We start from the raw sequence: 20,669 nt of genomic DNA, 5'->3' as shown, positions 1-20,669 counted from the left end.
GTGGAATTTGACATATACTCCTTGGAGTTAGAGTATGTCAATTGATCATATAATAAGTAGGATCTGTAACTCAAGGATTTGAGAGGTAATCTTGATAGGTGAAACACTACCTTGTTAAATAACGGATACCAATTCATGGAGAATCTGCATGTAGTGGATAGTAAGTCATGAACCCGAGCATTTGGAGTCTCGTTGTAATATACATAGGGTACTAGAGTGTAGTGGAATGTTGAGTCAATTTTAGAATTTGATTATGAGGGGCGCAATACTCCTATGGGTTGAAATGGTCCCTACTCTAAGCTCATATTCCTTTATGGCATGGTTTATGAGAGTTAGATGGGTTTTTAGTTCACTTTTGTGCATAAGGGTATTTTGGTAATTATGCCAAGTTGCATAGGGATAAGTGAGTGGTACCTTTGGACTAGGCTAATTGATTAATTAGGGTCCTATATGGTTAATTAATCAATTAACAACATTTTTGAGCTAGATTAAGTGACCCAAACCCATGGTGGACTTAAGTCACTTAAGCCAAGTAGGAAGCCTATAAATACCCCTTTAGAGATAAGGGTTTTAATGTTTTGTCATTTTCTCCCTAGAATCCAAAGACGGAACCCTAGCCTCCACCCTTGAGATTTCAACCATTTCAGTGCCAAGAAATAAGGAATAGTCATTGGGTAGAAGATCACGGTGTTTACAAGATTCATTACGATTTTTGAGTTATCTACATCGATTGAAATTGATTCGAGAACAATCTAGATCAAAGGTATATGACTTTATTCTCTAGATTTATGATTTCTATGGTATCATTATTGGTTTTTGAATACCTAGTTTTCCCTTGTGATAGATTTAGAGAGCCTAAGATAGATTTTCATGCACCCTATGAGATCCAAGACATGGAAACGAAGAGATTTGAGGTTCCCAACACCAAAGACACAAGGAGGTAAGTTTGGGACGCTTGGGGTAACAACTACTTCAACAAGAGCCTATAATGGTATCTGAAAGTCAATAAAGTTGGAGGATACGAGATTGATTAAATATGTTACCAAATCAAGTGCTTCTCTCCAATAGGATAACAATACATGAGCTTCTATCAATAAAGCATGAACAACATCCATCAAGTGTTGATTTTTTTAACTCGATAATCACATTCTACTAAGGTATATTGGGCCATGTAGTTTGATAAATAGCTCATGTAGTTTGATGAATAGCTCATGTGCTTCCAAATACTACCGAAGTACAGAACTTTGAGCCTACTCCCTAAGGTCTTAGATTCTTAATACCTACACCTATCTTCCATGTCTCTAACACAAGACTCTCTTATTCCTAATACCTTAAGCCCTTATCAAAGTTTTGATATGCAAATCTAAGAAATTTGTTAAAGCTAAAAGGTACTACTTTGAAGGGAAATCTTGAAAGTTGAGAGTTGGAGATTTAACATTTTAATGAATGACTATCTCTCTCTCTTAATACTCACATTTACCAACATAATAAACTTTTTTTATAATAGAAAAACTTTAGACATCAAACATGGAGAGTTTCTAATTTTAAAACATTTTAAAAATAGATTTTTAAAGTCAATTCAAAGTGGGAATCACAAAAAATAATCAAATGATCGAACTCAAGAAAGGCGCATTTGATGCCCTGAGGAGTGTTTAAACGCTCTCTCCTATGCACCTTTCCATTTTTGCAATTTTCGAATGTTTTCTCATGATATTTGAATCAAGATTCATGTGATTGACATTCCAAAAACTTTACCAATTGCTAAATGTGCACTTACCTCAAAATTAATGACTTTGAATTCTTTTAAAATCTAATTCTATCAATACCCAATGCTATCTTGAAACCAATAAGACCTATAAAGGTAAGTGCATCCTAATATGTAAGAAATTTGAGAAAATTGCCTACCTAAACTAATAAATAAAAAATATCCCATTTTTTTATTTTATGATAAACTAAAGAGTTAAAATGAGGTCTCCCATAACTTTCATAAAACCTCATTGAACCCAAAACAAAACTTAATCTAAACCATGCCTTATGTTTACAATCACTTTGTAACTTATACACACTAAAACAACAAACTTGTAAAAAACATAGTGTGGTAGAAATGCAATAAACATTTATAGATTGCATGACAATCATGTATAGATGGCATGGCATGGCATGGCATGGAAAATAAATATTAGTATATCGCTCATTTTTGTCATAAAAATGACAAATCAAGTAGAAATAAGCATGAACAGACACAAAAGGAGGAATAAAATCTTTTTATACAAAAAATACATTGCATAAGTAAGGATGACATAAACATATATCCAAAATAAAAGCCAACATGAGAAGATAGTGAGGAAATTAGAAAAAGATAATACAAAAAACATTAAAAGTCTCTCTCTCTCAACCAAATAAATAAATAAAAGTCCATATCAAGTGGTGGAAATAGATGGGTGCTCGAATTTGGTTATGCAACAACCCTAAACTATAGAAATATGAGTATTGTATCAATGCATTGAGCATAGATCTCTATTGTTGCAACCCATGGAGTAGTGTCCTTAATGAAAGTGACAATCCTCTATTGTAGCTCCATAATAGATTGATTACTAGAAGGAATAGGTAGCAACGGGTAACTCTATATGTAAGGGTGATAGGGTAAATGGGCTCATGAAATGATGGTCACCCATCCTTTGACCACTACCTCGAACATCGTACTCTCAAAATCTCACGTGGTCAATACTAAAAATTGGCATCTATCAAACATGGACATGTCAACTCCTCTGAAATTGTGTGAAAGCTCCTACTCCGAATGTTCTGTGATAATCATCAACGTCATATGAAAATTAGCTCACTCTATCATCACATGCCACTTACCATCATCTCATAAAACCAGTCTCTCTAATCATACCAAAACCCCTTAGTCATGTGCAATGGCTAAGATCTGGAAGCTCCATGATAACCCCTCTGTCTCAACAACATCATCAAGTAGTCAAACCACTCTCTCATCGTGATCCATCTATCATCATGCAAAGCTCACCTCATGTCTAACCATCTCGGACTCTACTTGGTTAGATCAAGGAAATGATGGAAAAAAATAGACAATGGTATTGTAGTATACAAAGGCGAATAAAGATGGTAAGGTCGTATAATGGTACTAAGGGTGGTGTCAAAATGGGTAGGTCATCAAGTCTACAAAGTCAGGATATGGATATAGATATGGTACTGCTCTTATCAGAAGGTGAAATGCATCATAGTCTCAAACTCCCTAGGTCGATCTCCTAATCCTAGGTCAATAGGCTCAATATCCTCCATGATAGGTCAGGCCAAAGTGATCATGATGTATAAGTGAAAATATGTCTCATATCTGAAAACATAACACACGTCAAGGCAAGATATGTAAAGAATACTCATGAGAAAGAGAATAACACATACTCAGAATAAAAAGATCATATCACTAAATGAACCAATGAGTATATCATGTGTGAAGCGATAAAAGACTACAAACAACTGGACTCTCAACATGAACTATAAACAACGACTCTAAACCAAACTAGACTCAAAAAAACAAAAATAACTCTAATGAACTAAAAACTGGACTCGACAAAACGAAAACAACTATGATGATGACCATAATCAAAATGAAAAATGCTCTGTGCTAATCTGCTGCAAAATGATGTACCCTTGTTGACTGAACCAAGTCCTCAACTCGGAATATCCCAAAATACCATATGACCATCAATATCATCAACATCCAAATCAATCTACTGAAGACTAGGAGGAGGGAGAACGACATGTGTAGAATGCATAAGCAGGGGATTGGTGGTCAGACTTGGCCCCGACAAGTTGACCAACCCTGAATCAATCAAGTCATGTATCGCATGATTGAGCGCCGCACAATGCTCAATATCATGCCCCTAAATATGATGATATGAGCAATGCTCATGTAAGCGGAAATGAGGAGGAATAAGATGCGACAAGGGGCGTGGTTCCAAAGGAACAATCATACCAGCGTCTCTAAGCTTCTTAAAAGCTGTAGTCAAAGTCATGCCCAATGGAGTGAATTGTCTCACGGGCCTCTGTGCATATGGTCTAGGTGGCAGGGGAATAGTGGTTCTCAGATGTGGTGGTCGTGGTTGCATGCTAGTCTGAGCAATGTAAGGTTGTTGGACATAAACCGGTTGATACTGATACTATGGATGAGATAAATGAGCTTTGATTGTAGGAGGCCTATAAGGTGAGTGATGTGTGGGCCTCTGATGTTGACAACTAATAGTGTCAACCTCTCCAGACCTACTAGATGATCCTACTGGCTTCTTCCCCTTACTGTTAGGGGAAGGAGTAGTGTCTGTCCATAATCCTTGAGCAATGGACTCCTCAACACTGAAAGTTGCATGAACTAGACTCTTAAGATCCTGAAATGGAATGCCCACAAGGCGTTTAGAAAACCTTGGTTGTAGGTTCGTAAGAACCATATCAATATAATCCTCCTCCTTAGGCAGCCAGTCTATCATACCAGCCACCTTTGCCCTCCAACGACTGACAAATGAAGAAATAGACTCGTTTGGCCTCTGTCTGGTGGCCTCCAACTCTTGTCTAGATACATCAATGTCGACACTGAAAGAAAATTGAGTCAGAAACTCATGAGCCACATTCTCCTAGGCGCGAAGTCTCGAAGGCTCAACTGAGGCAAACCATTTCTAAGTTGCCCCACTAAGTGACATGGGGAAAAAAGCCACCAAATATGCATCATCTATCCCATGTGCTGTATAGTCTCAAGTGGATCTTAGGACAACCAATCCCATTATAACGCTCAATGTCTGGCATACAAAACTTGGCGGGCAAGCTAGCCGCCGGTATGCCATCCCTATCATCCCAAGTCAAACCTCCATCCTATAATCTGATATGTCTCATCCTGGACTCAAGCCTCTCAACCCTGGCCTCCTACTCAACCAATCTAGTATCATCAGTAGTAGTAACACACATACAAAGTAAAATCTTGATTTGAAAATTTTATATAAGATATAACTTTAAATTATTTTTTAAAATAAAATTTAAAATGAAACTATTAAATTTATTTTTAAATGATTTTAACATGATTTTTATTTCATATAATAACAATATATATATTGTATGAAAATTCTAAAATATATGTAAAAAATCTATTAAAAAAATAGTTATTGCTCTCTTTCAAATATATGAAAATTACATTTTAAAAATACTATTATTAATATTAAATTTTAATGAAAGTTTTATTAATTGCTTTCAACAACGTTACTAAATTGTTATATTATTAATAATAAAATAAAATAGTAAAATTAAAAATAAAAATAAAAAATAAATTTAAACTATTGAAAATATTTGTTTTTGATTAAAATTTAACTTATTCAATTATAAAATATAAAAATTGAATTAAATTTAAAAAATTAAAAATTAAAAATATATAACTAAACTTCTATAATATGTAAATTGTGTTTTCCTTTTTTGAATTTTTTAATAAAATAAAAATGAAAAATATTAAAATATTTTTAGAAAAAAATTAAAAAAGTCAAATAAATGAGACACTTGGAGATCACAAGGGGAGAGAAATAGTAAGAGTAAAGAAAAACGGGAATATATATAAGTCAAAGCCTATTTTTGTCTTTCATATTTTATGTCCTTAACATCAATTATATTAAATATGTGAACCTTACATCCATTATCTGCTTTTAACTAACTTTAAATCATAATTGTCTCAAAAAAATATTTACAAGTTCAAAAATATTCATTCATAAACTTTATAAATTAGAAGTATTAATTTAAAAGAATCATGGGAGATTGAGAAAATATATTTACAAGTGAAAAAAATATCCCTTTAGAAATATTTTCAAAAAGCAATTCCGATAATAAACATATATATGGATGTAAATTAATATTTTGCATCGCGTTGGAGATATTTTTCTATAGATTAGTATCATTCTATAAACATTAATTTAGGAGAATCACTGGAAATTGGGAAAGTATATTGAAAGGTGAAAAAATTTTCATTTTTAAATATCCAATAATTAGGGTCATTCTATAAACAATATATTATATCCGAATGTGAATATTTTTCATATCAATTATTGGAGATACTTCTCTATAAATTACTAGTGCCTATGCAATGTTGTTCCTCACCTTCACAAAGATACCAACAAAAGAAGAAAAAGCTTGGCTGCTTCGTTTCTAAGTCTCATCAAATGGCAAAGGCTCCTCCAACTTTTGTGCTTCTCCTATTCATAGTTGCTTTTGGTAAATCTCTTTCCATCCCATTTTTAAAAAGTATAAAATAGAAAAATATGACTTAGGGTTTATTCTAATCGTGAATGATGTTCAGCTGTTACAATGGTGTACGTGGTGGAAGCTCAGAAGATATGTACTGAAAGTCTAGGGTTATGTTCTGACCAGACGGAATGCCAACAACTGTGTACAAAAAGCCATGCTGGTGGTCAGGGAAACTGCATGTTCGCGGGCGGTCCCAAATTCTGCCAATGTTCATATTTTTGTTAAGAGGTTTATAAGCCATTCAATATCAGAGAGGACTGAGGGGAGAATATTGAGACTGATTTTAGGCTTCTTTAAATGTTTAGTGTATCTCATCTCTCAAAAAAATAAATAAATGCAGTTGGGATTTTATTATTGCATATTGATTTGGAGTTAATGGTGTTCCTTCTTAATTATTGTGATTTAGTTCGTGTTGGGGCCTAGTTTTACATTGTAAATACTTATGTGAGGTTGGATTTAGAAGAAGCTTAATTGAAATATTACGAAGAACATTCAAATGCCTACGTAAAGATTTTTGAAGGACTATGGCAAAAATGGAGAGATGCATGGGAGAGAGCATTCAAACACTTCGACTTTGACTTTAAAAAATTGATTTTCAAAATATTTTTAATGGAAAAACTCTCCGTATTTGATCCCTAGGGTTTCCTAAGTATAAAATGACTTATTATAAATGTTTAAAAATGTGCACCTTAAAAGAGAGATAGTCATTCATAAAAACTTTTAAGATCTGTTTTGAAAGAACTACTACTACATGATATTTGATGATAGATAATTTCTTAATTTAACTCCACATTTGTCCTTGTATGATATTAAAAAGGACAATAACCATGACTTATACAAGTATTTTGATCGTTACCTCGACAAAATGTGAAATTTGAGGAAAATAATATCCATATTCACATGTAATGAGCTTAACATGACAGATATTCCTTAAGTCAAGATTTAGTTTCATAGACATGTGGATCAACTTGACATTTAATTATAAGTCAAGGAAACATGCAAATTTTATTGTTAAGGTTTTGTAATGTGTAATGACCCGCACCTACTGCTCTGGGCCCAAAGGGGCCTTCTTGGGTTTAAAATACATCTACAAGGTTAAGAAAAGTCTATATTTATGTAGTATCAATAATTTTCTCTGTTATCCGATATGGGATATTACAATTACAAACACCCTTCATGCAAATACAACGTTCTCGTGTCTCATGGGATTATGGGACCAGGAGACTAAACAAACCCTTACATTGGAATATCGGCTCTAATACTATTTATAACGACTCATTCCTAACTGAGTAGATATCATACTTTATAGACGCAAAGGGACCCTCACGGCTTTATAACACATCTAGTAAATTAAGAGGGACTCGTATAATGTCAAAAACTTTCTCCCATGTTCAAATAGGGAACAAAGTTTATAAATTAGAAGTATTAATTTAAAATAATCATGGGAGATTGAGAAAATATATTTACAAGTGAAAAAAATATCCCTTTAGAAATATTTTCAAAAAGCAATTCCTATAATAAACATATATATGGATGTAAATTAATATTTTGCATCTCGTTGGAGATATTTTTCTATAGATTAGTGTCATTCTATAAACATTAATTTAGGAGAATCCGTGGAAATTGGGAAAGTATATTGAAAGGTGAAAAATTTTTCATTTTTAAATATCCAATAATTAGGGCCATTCTATAAACAATATATTATGTTTGAATGTGAATATTTTTCATATCAATTATTGGAGATACTTCTCTATAAATTACTAGTGCCTATGCAATTAATGTTGTTCCTTATCTGCACAAAGATACCAACAAAAGAAGAAAAAGCTTGGCTGCTTCGTTTTTAAGTCTCATCAAATGGCAAAGGCTCCTCCAACTTTTGTGCTACTCCTATTCATAGTTGCTTGTGGTAAATCTCTTTCCATCCCATTTTTAAAAAGTATAAAATAGAAAAATATGACTTAGGGTTTATTCTAATCGTGAATGATGTTCAGCTGTTACAATGGTGTACGTGGTGGAAGCTCAGAAGATATGTACTGAAAGTCTAGGGTTATGTTCTGACCAGACGGAATGCCAACAACTGTGTACAAAAAGCCATGCTGGTGGCCAGGGAAACTGCATGTTCGCGGGCGGTGTCAAATTCTGCCAGTGTTCATATTTTTGTTAAGAGGTTTATAAGCCATTCAATATCAGAGAGGACTGAGGGGAGAATATTGAGACTGATTTTAGGCTTCTTTAAATGTTTAGTGTGTCTCATCTCTCAAAAAAATAAATAAATGCAGTTGGGATTTTATTATTGCATATTGATTTGGAGTTAATGATGTTCCTTCTTAATTATTGTGATTTAGTTCGTGTTGGGGCCTAGTTTTACGCTGTAAATACTTATGTGAGGTTGGGTTTAGACGAAGCTTAATTGAAATATTACGAAGAACATTCAAATGCCTACGTAAAGATTTTTGAAGGACTATGGCAAAAATGGAGAGATGCATGGGAGAGAGCATTCAAACACTTCGACTTTGACTTTAAAAAATTGATTTTCAAAATATTTTTAATGGAAAAACTCTCCCTATTTGATCCCTAGGGTTTCCTAAGTATAAAATGACTTATTATAAATGTTTAAAAATGTGGACCTTAAAAGAGAGATAGTCATTCATAAAAACTTTTAAGATCTGTTTTGAAAGAACTACTACTACATGATATTTGATGATAGATAATTTCTTAATTTAACTCCATATTTGTCCTTGTATGATATTAAAAAGGACAATAACCACGACTTATACAAGTATTTTGATGGTTACCTCGACAAAATGTGAAATTTGAGGAAACTAATATCCATATTCACATGTAATGAGCTTAACATGACATAAGTCAAGTTTAGTTTCATAGACATGTGGATCAACTTGACATTTAATTATAAGTCAAGGAAACATGCAAATTTTATTGTTAAGGTTTTGTAATGTGTAATGACCCGCACCTACTGCTCTGGGCCCAAAGGGGCCTTCTTGGGTTTAAAATACATCTACAAAGTTAAGAAAAGTTTATATTTATATAGTATCAATAATTTTCTCTGTTATCCGATATGGGATATTACAAACACCCTTCATGCAAATACAACGTTCTCGTGTCTCATGGGATTATGGGACCAAGAGACTAAACAAACCCTTACATCAGAATATCGGCTCTAATACTATTTATAATGACTCATTCCTAATTGAGTAAATATTGTTCTTTGTAGACCCAAAGGGACCTTCACGTAGGGAAAAACTTTCTAACACTATATAAGTATGAATCATTAACTTTGTTTGTTTGACTATAATCCTATGAGACACAATGAGGATGTTGTGTCTACATGGAGGGTGTTTGTGATATCATAGGGGAGAAAGTTTCTAATACTATATTATTATGGGTTCCTCTTAATCAAGTAGACCTGTTTTAAAGTCTTGATGACTCCTTTAGGTCAAAAGTAGGCAATATCTACATGGTTGGGTGCGAGTTATTACAATAATGTATTTAAAGAAGGACAACTAGGCTTTTCTTATTTCATTCTTATCTCCAAAACTTAATAATCACACCACCTTTCAAACACTTTTCATTGAAAACTCTTGCATTGGTGTGGTTCGAAATTTCAACCATCTTTCATTTGTTCTCTAAATTAATTCACAATATGACTATGTTTGGTTGATGGAATTTAAGAGAAAAAAACAAAGGAAAATAAAAATAGATTTAGAATTAATAAATCATTTTTACGTATTTTTTAAACTTATTTTACTTATTTTCCTTCGTTATATAAAAATTTAATAATTTAAAAATATATAAAATTTTAATTAATTTTAATTATATTTTATTTTCTTCTATATTTTTCATAATGAAACTAAACATTATAAAACTATTTTCCTTGACATTTTTTTCTTTCTTTACCATTCAAAACCAAACATAGCGTGTAGGAAATCCAAAGCAAGATCCAACCTTGCTAGTGTTTTTTGCAAGAGATCTTTCAAGGGCTATAGGTGATGAGTCTTGGTGGCCGAGCCTTTGCTTTTTTCCATCCCACCTTTAAATCAAGACAGAAAGCCCTAACTGTGTCTTCTCCACCATTGGCATCTCAATACTCAATTGTTAGGGGAATTTTCCTACTTCATTAGAAACATATACAAATGCTGAACCAAAATTACATAATATAAAATTAACGGAGATAAATAAAGTTGGCCTGGATTGATGTGGCACATTAGAACACATTATTTTAAAACCATTATCGCTTCCTTATGTACGAGTACCGACGGTCAATAGCAACTCTAAAATACAACTCTAGTTGACTCATAATAATATCATTTTTATATTCACGTCCATCAAATTGCCCAAAAAATATATACCCCAAAATGTATGTCTTACGATATTATTTTCAATAGTATATGAATGATATTTTGTTATATTATCCCATGAACATGAAATCTTAAGATAGCATATGCAATGACATACATTTACCTTATATGTATAAATCCCAAAAAGAAAACGAAGAATTCTATAATTTTGTATAAGTTGTATGGAGTCTTGTATGTTTAATTTACCAAAAAATGATCACAACCACGTGGCAACCTCCTTACAAAATTAAAGACATGTAACGACAAACATTGATGCTCAAACCACCTCTATATATCATTATTTTCTTGAAAACTATTTTACTAATACTTTAAGTTTGATATTTCAGTTGATTTTAGATAGAAGGAAAATTTGAATTTCTTTCCCAGGTTTGACGTTTGAATACAGATAATTTAACACCCTTTCAGTTTAACGTACAACTATATATATTTTGGGTAAATTCTTTATCAAAATTCTAGAAAGAAACATTAATTTTAGAAGAATTATGGGAAAGTGGGAAAATATATTTACAAGCTAAAAAAAATATCCATTTTCAAATATTTATAAACTTTAAAGGAATGTATTTTATTTGTATTAATATATAATTTTTTTTTAAAATTACTGATAATAAACATATATATGCATATTATTTATTGGAGATATTTTTCTATAAATTAATGTATTTTTTTTTTTACAAACATTAATTTAGTTGGATCATAGGAAATTAGGAAAATATATTTACAAGTAAAAAAAACTCGATCCCTTTAGAAACATTTATGAACTTTTGGAAAAATTTGCTGACAATAGACATATATATATATATATATATATGGATGTGAATATTTTGCATATTAATTGTGTGAGATATTTCTCTATAAATTAGTGTCATTTTAAAAGCATTAATTTAGGAGAATCATAGGAAAATATATTTACAAGAAAAAAAATTCCTTTAGAAATATTTATAAATTTTTTTTTTTTTTTTTTTTTTTTTTGTTGCATACAAGAGACATACGTATGGATGTGAGTATTTTGCATATCAATTGTTGGAGATATTTCTCTATAAATTAGTCTCATTCTAGAAGCATAAATTTAGGAGAATGACTGGAAATTCGTAAAATATATTTATAGGTGAAAAAATATCGGTTTGAAACATTTATAAACTTTAGAACAATGTCACCACATTAATTATAATAAATATTAATTAAGTATTATTTATGACTTCCATCAATATTCTCATTAGAAAATATTAATGGAAGCCATTTGGAAAGCCTATAACATGTTTCTCATCCCTTGTAATATGCATCCCTAGAAAGAAATTTCTCTCTTTCTCTCATTCTCTCTACTATTTTCTATGATTCCTTCTTCCCATTATATATATTATGATCAAAATAATATATAATTTATCTCTACTACTTTATTTGCATTGTAAAATAATATATATATATATATATATATATATATTTAACTATTATATTTTCATATTAAAAACAAGAGATTTAATAAATCTTCTTCTATATTTCTTTCGGGTCCTTTTTCTCTCTTCATTATCTCGATTGTAGTAAAGATATTTAAAATTTTTGCAATATATATCGAAATGAATATTTTCCATTTTAATTATCAGATATATTTTTCTATAAATTAGTGCCAATACAATGTTGTTCCTCACCTGCACAAAGAAAGCAACAAAAGAAGAAAAAGCTTCGCTACTTCGTTTTTAAGTCTCATCCAATGCCAAAGGCTCCTCCAACTTTTGTGCTTCCCCTACTCATAGTTGCTTGTGGTAAATCTCTTTCCATCTTACTTTTCAAAAATATAAAATAGAAAAACTAAGTAATGCATGTCCAATATATATATATGGGACGTTTGACTATCTTTTTTATGTTTGTTTTTAAAAACAGTTTTTAATATAAAGAACCAAAAAAAAATTGTTTGGATCAATTCTTTTTAAAAAATAATTTTTCTATTTTACTTTGTAAAAACATGATAAATTTAATCTATCTAATATTAATTAAATTAAATTCAAGTTTTATTAAAGATAAAATTAGTTTTAAATTACAATATAAAATAAATATTTTTTAGTAAAATATCAATGATAATGTTATAATAAAATCATAAATTATTTTTTTTATAAAAAGATATATTATTTTAGTATATCTTCATTACGAAATTTGATATTCTTTTTTCTTAAAAATGAATAATAATAATAATAATAATTTTAAAATAATAATTGTTAATAATATTTTCTTTAAAATGAATAATGAATAAAGTTTAACTTAACTTTTTATGTGTAAATGAACCGAATTTTTCATTACAGGTATACATTTAGTACTTATAAACATAGTACAAAATAATGTTTTGATTTAATATACAATTAATTGGATCATTTTTTTAAAAATTCTAAATGATTCTTAAAAACTAAAAGATTTATTAAGGAATTTAAATCATTAATTATGTTTCTCACTTTATTTAAAATCTATTTACCTAATGAAAAAATTCAAACAATGTAATTGTGAATATAAGCGAAACAACAAAGTCAATTTATTAGTTTTTGTAGCTATTAGATCTATTTTTTGAGTTCCAACTTATTTTAAAAAAATTAAACTGAATAATAAATTCAATATAAAGTGTCACTTGATTTGAAGTTTATTGCTCAATTGAGAAAAATTTATAAAAAATGTAATTATTTGTAGAAAAACAAATAGTATAGTTATTATAAACGAATTTTTATCCATAATTTTTTTATATTAATGAGTTCACTATTTGACTTTTAAATTATTTTTAAAAATTACTAGACTCATTAATGGATCCAAGGCATTAACTTTTGTTTAATTTGGATTTTATTTGTCTGGTAAAAAAAAAAATGATTCTATGTAGATGAGGAACAATAGAGTTCATAAATCTTTTATACTAATTGGATCACTATTTGAGTTTTAATTCATTTTAAAAAATTACTAAATTTGTTAATGAATCCAACGCATTAAGTCGTGTTTAATTTTGAATTTATTTATTTAGTGAAAAAAAAAGTTCTTGTGTATAAAAGAAACCATAGAATCATTTTATACCAATTTTTGTTCATAAATTTATGGTATTAATAGCATCATTATTTGAGTTTTAAGTTATTTTTAAAAATTATTAGACTTGTTAATGAATTCAATGCATTAAGTCTTAATATGGAATTTATTTGTCTAGTAAAAAATTTTGTAAAAATATGATTATATACAAAGAAGAAACTAACAAAAACATTGAAAATGAATTCTAATATATAACTTTCTAACATTTTGAGTTCCATGACTTTCTAATACTAATTCAATCAACTTTAAAATTTTAAATTGTTTTAAAAAAATAATAAATTTTATGTATAAAGTATAGTTTGATTTGAAATTTATTTCATTAATGAAATTTTTTTATTAAATTAAATGAAATTTAAAAAAACATATGTAATTTAAAGGAATATCATATTTGAAGATTTTTGGTATTAGTGGATCATGGAGAGAGAAGACAAATGATATCATGTTCAATTTTCATTATTTTTTTTATGATGTTTTTAATTCTTAAATATTTTCCTTTTGCTTTTAAAAATGGATAAAAATAACTTTTACTTATTCTTTAAAAGTTGTTCTTACCTTATTTTTAAAAATTTTAAATAGAGACCAATGCTTAACAACCTTAAAAAAAATTAAAAATAAATTTTTATTTTTAAAAATAAAAGATTGTTTATTTAATCAAAAGTCCAAACAAACTGATAATTTCTGTTTCTTCTTACTTTTATAAAAAAAAAAAAAAAAAAAAAAATCTCTTTTCCCATGATTTTCTTATCAGATTATTAGATGTTTAATTTTTTATAAACTCAAGATGAAAATGGCATTTCTATTATATTTTTTTTGTCTATTTCTTTTTTTAATTCCCAAATAGTTATAACCAATGATGAAAATATCGACAATCATGGATATATTAGTACTCCAATTTTATGGATATATTGGTACATTGATTTTATGGATATTTCAAATATATTGGATATATCAGAAGATATTTTGACATAAAATATGACTCACATAAAAATTAATAAAAATGAAAATATTAAAAAGAATTCTAAAAAATTATATAAGTATTTTGAAGTTATATATATATAGAGAGAGATAATTTTTCATATTTGATAATAATATCTTCTATATGGATAAAAAAAAATATAAATTTTAATGTACATTTATTATTAAGTTGCATTATAGATTATTTTACAATATTATTATGATAATATGTTTAATTTTAAAATATATTTAATATTAAAATTATGATCCATTTTAATTTAAAGGTATTTAATGATATTAAATAAATAATAATATATATATAATTTTTAAAATATTTATATTTATTATATTTAATAAATATATAGATTATATAAAAAAGACGTAATCATAAAAATATCAATAAAATATCCAAAAATATCGGTGAAATATGGTTGAAACAAGAAAAAAATCGAAAAATCGGTCAAATATACGAGTTGATGGATATATCTTCCACGATATTGGATATATCTACGGTATATCCGACTAATTTAATCCATAGTTATAATGATGTGAAAAATATCATTTACTAGCCTAACTAATGATGACGTTTAATCTAAGCCCTAGTCGTACTCCAATCATTAATAATGTTGCAGTAGGGAAAAAGAAATAAATGTTCCTTTTTATTAGGGAAAATTGTGTTTTCATGGACCAATTTGTTAAATATATGGTTTTTGGAACCCAAGTTTATGAAATATGAAAAATATTTTTCAATGTGGAAACTTATATGGGTTTCATGCACTCTGAGCCGGTTGTCTTTTTTCTACCAATATTGCCCCTCTTAGTATCCAGGTCAGCAACAACTGAAGGGCACGTCAGCATGGGCTGAAACTGAACGGGTTGAAAACTCCAAAATCAAATGTTGAGCTTCCCACAAAAACACCCTAGCCGACGGTTCTTTCTTCCCTCTTTCTCATTGTTGTCTTCACTCCGTCACCAAGGCGATTTGAGCTTCCCAGAAAAACGGTGTAGCCGACGCTTCAAGACCCTTGCCGACGGTTCTTTCTTCCTTCTCTCTCATTCCATACCCATTCCTCTCATCTGTCTTCACTTCGTCACCGAGGTGATTTGAGCTTCCCAGAAAAACGGTGTAGTCGACGGTTCTTTCTTCCCTATCTCTCATTCCTTACCTGTTCCTCTCAGCTGTTTTCACTTTGTCACCGAGGCGAAGTAGAGAACCGTGTAGAGTGTTAAAAAAGTTTTGTCATTTCAGTTGAGAAGGGCTTAATCCCATTTGTTTCATATCAGATTTTCTGTCTCGAGGTAACCCATTCCTTCCTTGTTTTGCATTCGCATTTACATTCACGTAAATATGTTTTTGTGTGGGTTTTTTATGAACTAGGTGTGGCTCAAATGTTGGCATTTAGGAGTTGGTACTAAATTTTTAAATCTGTTTGTAATAAATCATCATTATTTTTTTTCAATTCCATGCGTTTTCTGAGTTTTTACTGTTTTATTTGGATTGGCAAATTCTCGAAAATCTGTTGTTTTGATATAAAATGAAGGCAAGAATATGGGTTGGGAATTGTTTTGCTAAAAAAACCCATTTGTTTTTGTTGTGGTTTAGAATTGGGAAAAACATATCTTGAATTTGTTTGCCAAAAAAGGATTTTTTTTTCCCAAACTGTTTTTGGGTATTGGGAAACAATGCATTTTTAGTGAAACCCATTTATTGGATTGTGTTTTTGGATTGAGCTATGCAGTGGATGACCAAAAGGGAACATTTTTTCGGGATGATGTATTTCTTCTGAGAGCGAAATAAGTGCTAACGTTTTCATTGTTTTTTTTTTTTTTGTATTTGTTTTATATGTATAGTTTAAATTCACGACCCATTTCTTCAAATATTTTTGGTTAGTATATGTTACTCTTCTTGTTGATTAGTAATTGATATTGATTTAGAGATCTCTTTTAGAAGATGGAAATAGGAAATGCTATACAGGAACTATTTGAACTCATACATGTCTCATTTTTACTCCTTTGTACAGCTTTCATATCCATAGGCTTCAATGTTCATAAGGCCATTGATTACTTTGTAGGTTTCGAAACTCACCGATTCAGTATCGCCATCCAAACATACTGATTATACACATGGCAACAGAAAAGAGAAAAAGGAAGGAGCATGTTCCACCAACATGCACACAGGTCAGCAAAACAGATTTCATTGAACAATGGCTCCAATCTTCAAATTCAGCTTAATTGGAAATTTGCATATATTGGATTTTTTTGTCACTAACCCATATTTCATTTTAACTGTAGGTTAAGCTTCCTAAGTCTCGATGTTTTGGGAAGAAATTCATAAATGCCATTGCACGGCTAGCCCCTGAAAAACAGCAAGCCATTAGAGAGATGGGCTTTGGGGGCCTACTGACTTTTGCTTGTCGCGAACTAAGATATGAGCTATGCGCGTGGCTCATATCTCAATATGACTTTACCTACCATAGACTTAATATGGAAACCGACAATGCTATCACTGTCAATGAAGAACATGTCAACAGAGTGATGGGCATCCCTAACTCCGGGCTAGACATGGTTATCCTTAAGAGAACAACCTCGTCCAATCGCACATACACTCTCAAGGCATTGGAGAAAAACCTTGAGAATTTGCCCGTGTGTGATGATTTTTTTAAATCATTTTTAATTTTTTCATGTGCCACTCTACTGGCACCTAACTCTAAGCTTGAAGGAAGCCATGACCTTTGGGACACCATATGGGATGGTGATGTTGGTGTCCAAAGGAATTGGGCAAAGTTTCTACTGAAACACTTAGAAGATGGAATCAAGGAATATCGACAAAAGCAGCCTACTTACATCCGAGGCTGCCTCATGTTCCTCCAGGTACAGTTTAGGCTCCAACCCCTTTTGCAATTAGTATGAACTTAGTTTACATTTTAATTTGAATGTCATGCTTACTGCAATTTGCTCTTTTAATGCTCCTTGTTTCATATACTACCCTTGGACAGTTGTTCTACATGGCATACTTCTACATGCCATCAGTCAATGTTGAAGTGACCAGCCCGCTAGCTGCTGCATGGACTGACAATGTAATGAAACACCGATTAGCAGCTGAAATATCAACATTCGGTGGTTATGGATATGTGCATGTATGCTCTAACTCAACAAAGCTTTCCCTACTAGTTAAATTACCATTTAGCCTCGCACCAGTAATAACCAATTTGTTGATTCTCTCATTGAAATAATGATGCAAGACACAGGCACAGGAGCGAGCACAAAGCACAACCAATATGAATGTACCATCAGTAGTCTCAACCTCTACAGCTGATGACGATGCTACAGAGGTAGTTCTTCTTCACTAACCACTCATACAAGTTCTTCTATACAATGCATACAATAGTATTCTAAAACTATTCTGTTTTCCACTATGTAATAGGTTATTGAAGCCCGTGTCATTGACACATCGGAGAGTATGCTACGATTAGCTTCCTCTCTGGCGCGGGATGTTGCTGCACTACGTTCCCGCCGAAGTGGATCAGAGGGGATATCTTCAATCCCTTGCCCAAAAGCAAAGCACCACGCTGAATATCAACCAATGCGCGAAACACCGGGCAAGCAGACGTCAGCTGACGAAATGGAACCACAAGATAGCCTCGTACCAACCCCCATTCTCCAATTGGAATGGAACTGTCACCAGAAGCCACTCATTCCGAGCCAATGGTCCCACAGTCTCATGCAGAGGCATCGCTTCCACCACAAGTGACAATAGAAGAAGCGCGAGAATGTGATAGGGTAGGTGGGAGTGGTAATCAAGCCATTAAACCTTCATCTATCAAGAGATTTAAGCGGACTGGTAAGAGGATTGTGAAGTGTCCTCCAACTTGCAAAAGTCCATTTGTCACCCAATGTGTTAAACAATTCCCTAAAATCCCTCATGCTCATCGGGTAGTAGCGGATTACGCTTTGGTAGAAATTGGTGATCCTAGGTACATTTCATTTTTCTAAAAATAATTCTTGCAATCATTTAATATGTGAATAACTTTACATCATTATGACATAATTCATTTTCAATCATTGTAGCGAGATTTTATGCGAGATGTATGGGATGTACATTACCCGAGAAGAAATTTCTTGTCTTAAAGCAGGGCGATGGGTTAATTCAGTAGTAATTTACTTATCTTTATGTTGAATTAAATTCAAAATTAATAGGTCATATAATGTATAAAGTGTTCATGGGGTTGTAAAATATGTTTATTTCCACAACTTTGCCAGATTGTGGCGATTGTCTGTCGCATGATGAATGGACAGCAAGCACCACCAGCGCGCACACACTATTTTGATCCTTCGTTCTCGGTGAACCCTCTAATATCCTAAATTGACATAGTCTCAAAATAGAATAGCATTTGTTGATGTTTGTATTGATTAACCCCACCCGTGAACAGGTGATTCTGACCAACTTGAAAACAAATGCAACCAGCCAGGTGATCATGGATAGATGTCGCATGTATCTGGATGCTGGTATATTGGGCCATGATTTGGGGACATGTGACATGGTAAATAACGGTTGTTAAATTTCATTTCCATAGTAATATATGCAATGGCATTGGACATGACTATTATCTTATAACATAAAAGGTAATAACTCTTTTATGATAATGCAGATGTTCATCCCGGTTTGTGAGAACAATCACTGGCACGTGCATGTTGTTAATTTTGCAGCTGGAAGAGTTGAAATTCTTTCATCTTTGCCCTTAAGGCGAGGAAATAGTATTAGTGCTGCAACAAGGCGATTATCTATGGCAATCAATAAAGCCCTGCATGCATATAGAATTCATATGGACGTGGATGTCTCGACTTTTGTGCATGTCCAACCACACCTTGTGCAACAACTGAATGGGAAAAATATTCATATATTCTAACCAAAACGGACATTTGAGGTGAATTTTTTTTTCTTAAATTTCTATCATCTACATGACAAGCCTAAATGTGATGTGTTATAGGTTTGACTGTGGAATCCTTGCACTAAAGTTCATGGAATTTTGGAATGAGGCGACCTTAACTACTTCAGTGGCAGAGGTTAGAGTTGGTTTACATCCTAATTGGTTTTGTTTTTTTTTTTTTTTTAAAAAAAAAAAACAGTATGTAATAAGTTTTTCCCATTTCTGTAGGACAAGCTGAACATGTACAAACTCCAGCTAGTTGTGGAACTAGTGCTCAATGAACGCAACACTGTTAGAGATAAAATTATGGCCTCCTGTCATTTGTGACTTCATGGTTGATGATAAGTTTTTTCCTATCTGATGCTACTTACCATATAAAGCAATACTTGATTGTAGTTTGTCCACAACTGACTGAATTCATACCATGTTATGTGATGATGTGATTTTGTTCCCATTCTAAAACCATTATTTATGTTCTATATTTATTGTATCTTATTAAGTATACAACATCCCATTGTAACAGTGACAGTATGGTGATGCTGAATGTCAGAACTTTATGTACAACAATGGGCAACGCGTAAGGGAAAGAAAGACTGCATGGTGATGTTGTTCCTATAGCTTACGAGAGGGAGTAATATCAGAATGAGTCATATGTTATCCTCTTTCTTCGGATTGTATGAAGCAAACTTGGTTTACCATATGATCAAAATTAGGGTTGTTCATTAATGTGAAATATTGTATAGGAAAGGGAGTAGGAAATGAGTTGTTCATTATTCTGGGGCATCTTCTGTCAATGTTATAGGTAGGTTGGAGGTTTATTTGGTTTGTTGACTATATTAGAAACATTTTGCTGATGTACAAATTCCAAGGACTATGTTTGTGTTTTGTTTTATACAGGAAATCCTAATAGAGATAAGGCATTTGTTACATATCCTTTCAATTTTTACCCTGTTCCATCCTAGTGTCCTCTCCAAATATAGTTCAAAAATAATGATCCTTTATTGAAGTAGAATGTTACAAACCATGGAGACAAATTCAGGTGTCATGGGTCATGGTGAAGACATTGGATGGTATT

At 31.4% G+C, this 20,669-nt stretch overlaps 2 long non-coding RNA genes across 2 annotated transcripts; both read left to right on the top strand.

The window, feature by feature from the left end:
* Positions 1–18,931: 18,931 nt before the first annotated feature.
* Positions 18,932–19,326, top strand: LOC117931669. The gene is made up of 3 exons (XR_004654079.1): positions 18,932–19,007; positions 19,097–19,207; positions 19,316–19,326. It is a non-coding gene; the product is annotated as an uncharacterized LOC117931669 (long non-coding RNA).
* Positions 19,327–19,874: 548 nt separating this feature from the next.
* LOC117931686 lies at positions 19,875–20,169 on the top strand. The gene is made up of 2 exons (XR_004654083.1): positions 19,875–19,928; positions 20,118–20,169. It is a non-coding gene; the product is annotated as an uncharacterized LOC117931686 (long non-coding RNA).
* The last annotated feature ends 500 nt before the right edge of the window (positions 20,170–20,669 follow it).

This window comes from Vitis riparia, chromosome 15 (assembly GCF_004353265.1).
Source record: "Vitis riparia cultivar Riparia Gloire de Montpellier isolate 1030 chromosome 15, EGFV_Vit.rip_1.0, whole genome shotgun sequence".
NCBI lineage: Eukaryota > Viridiplantae > Streptophyta > Magnoliopsida > Vitales > Vitaceae > Vitis > Vitis riparia.
The sequence above is the reverse complement of the archived record's forward strand: the minus strand, read 5'-3'. Positions and strand labels throughout refer to the sequence as shown.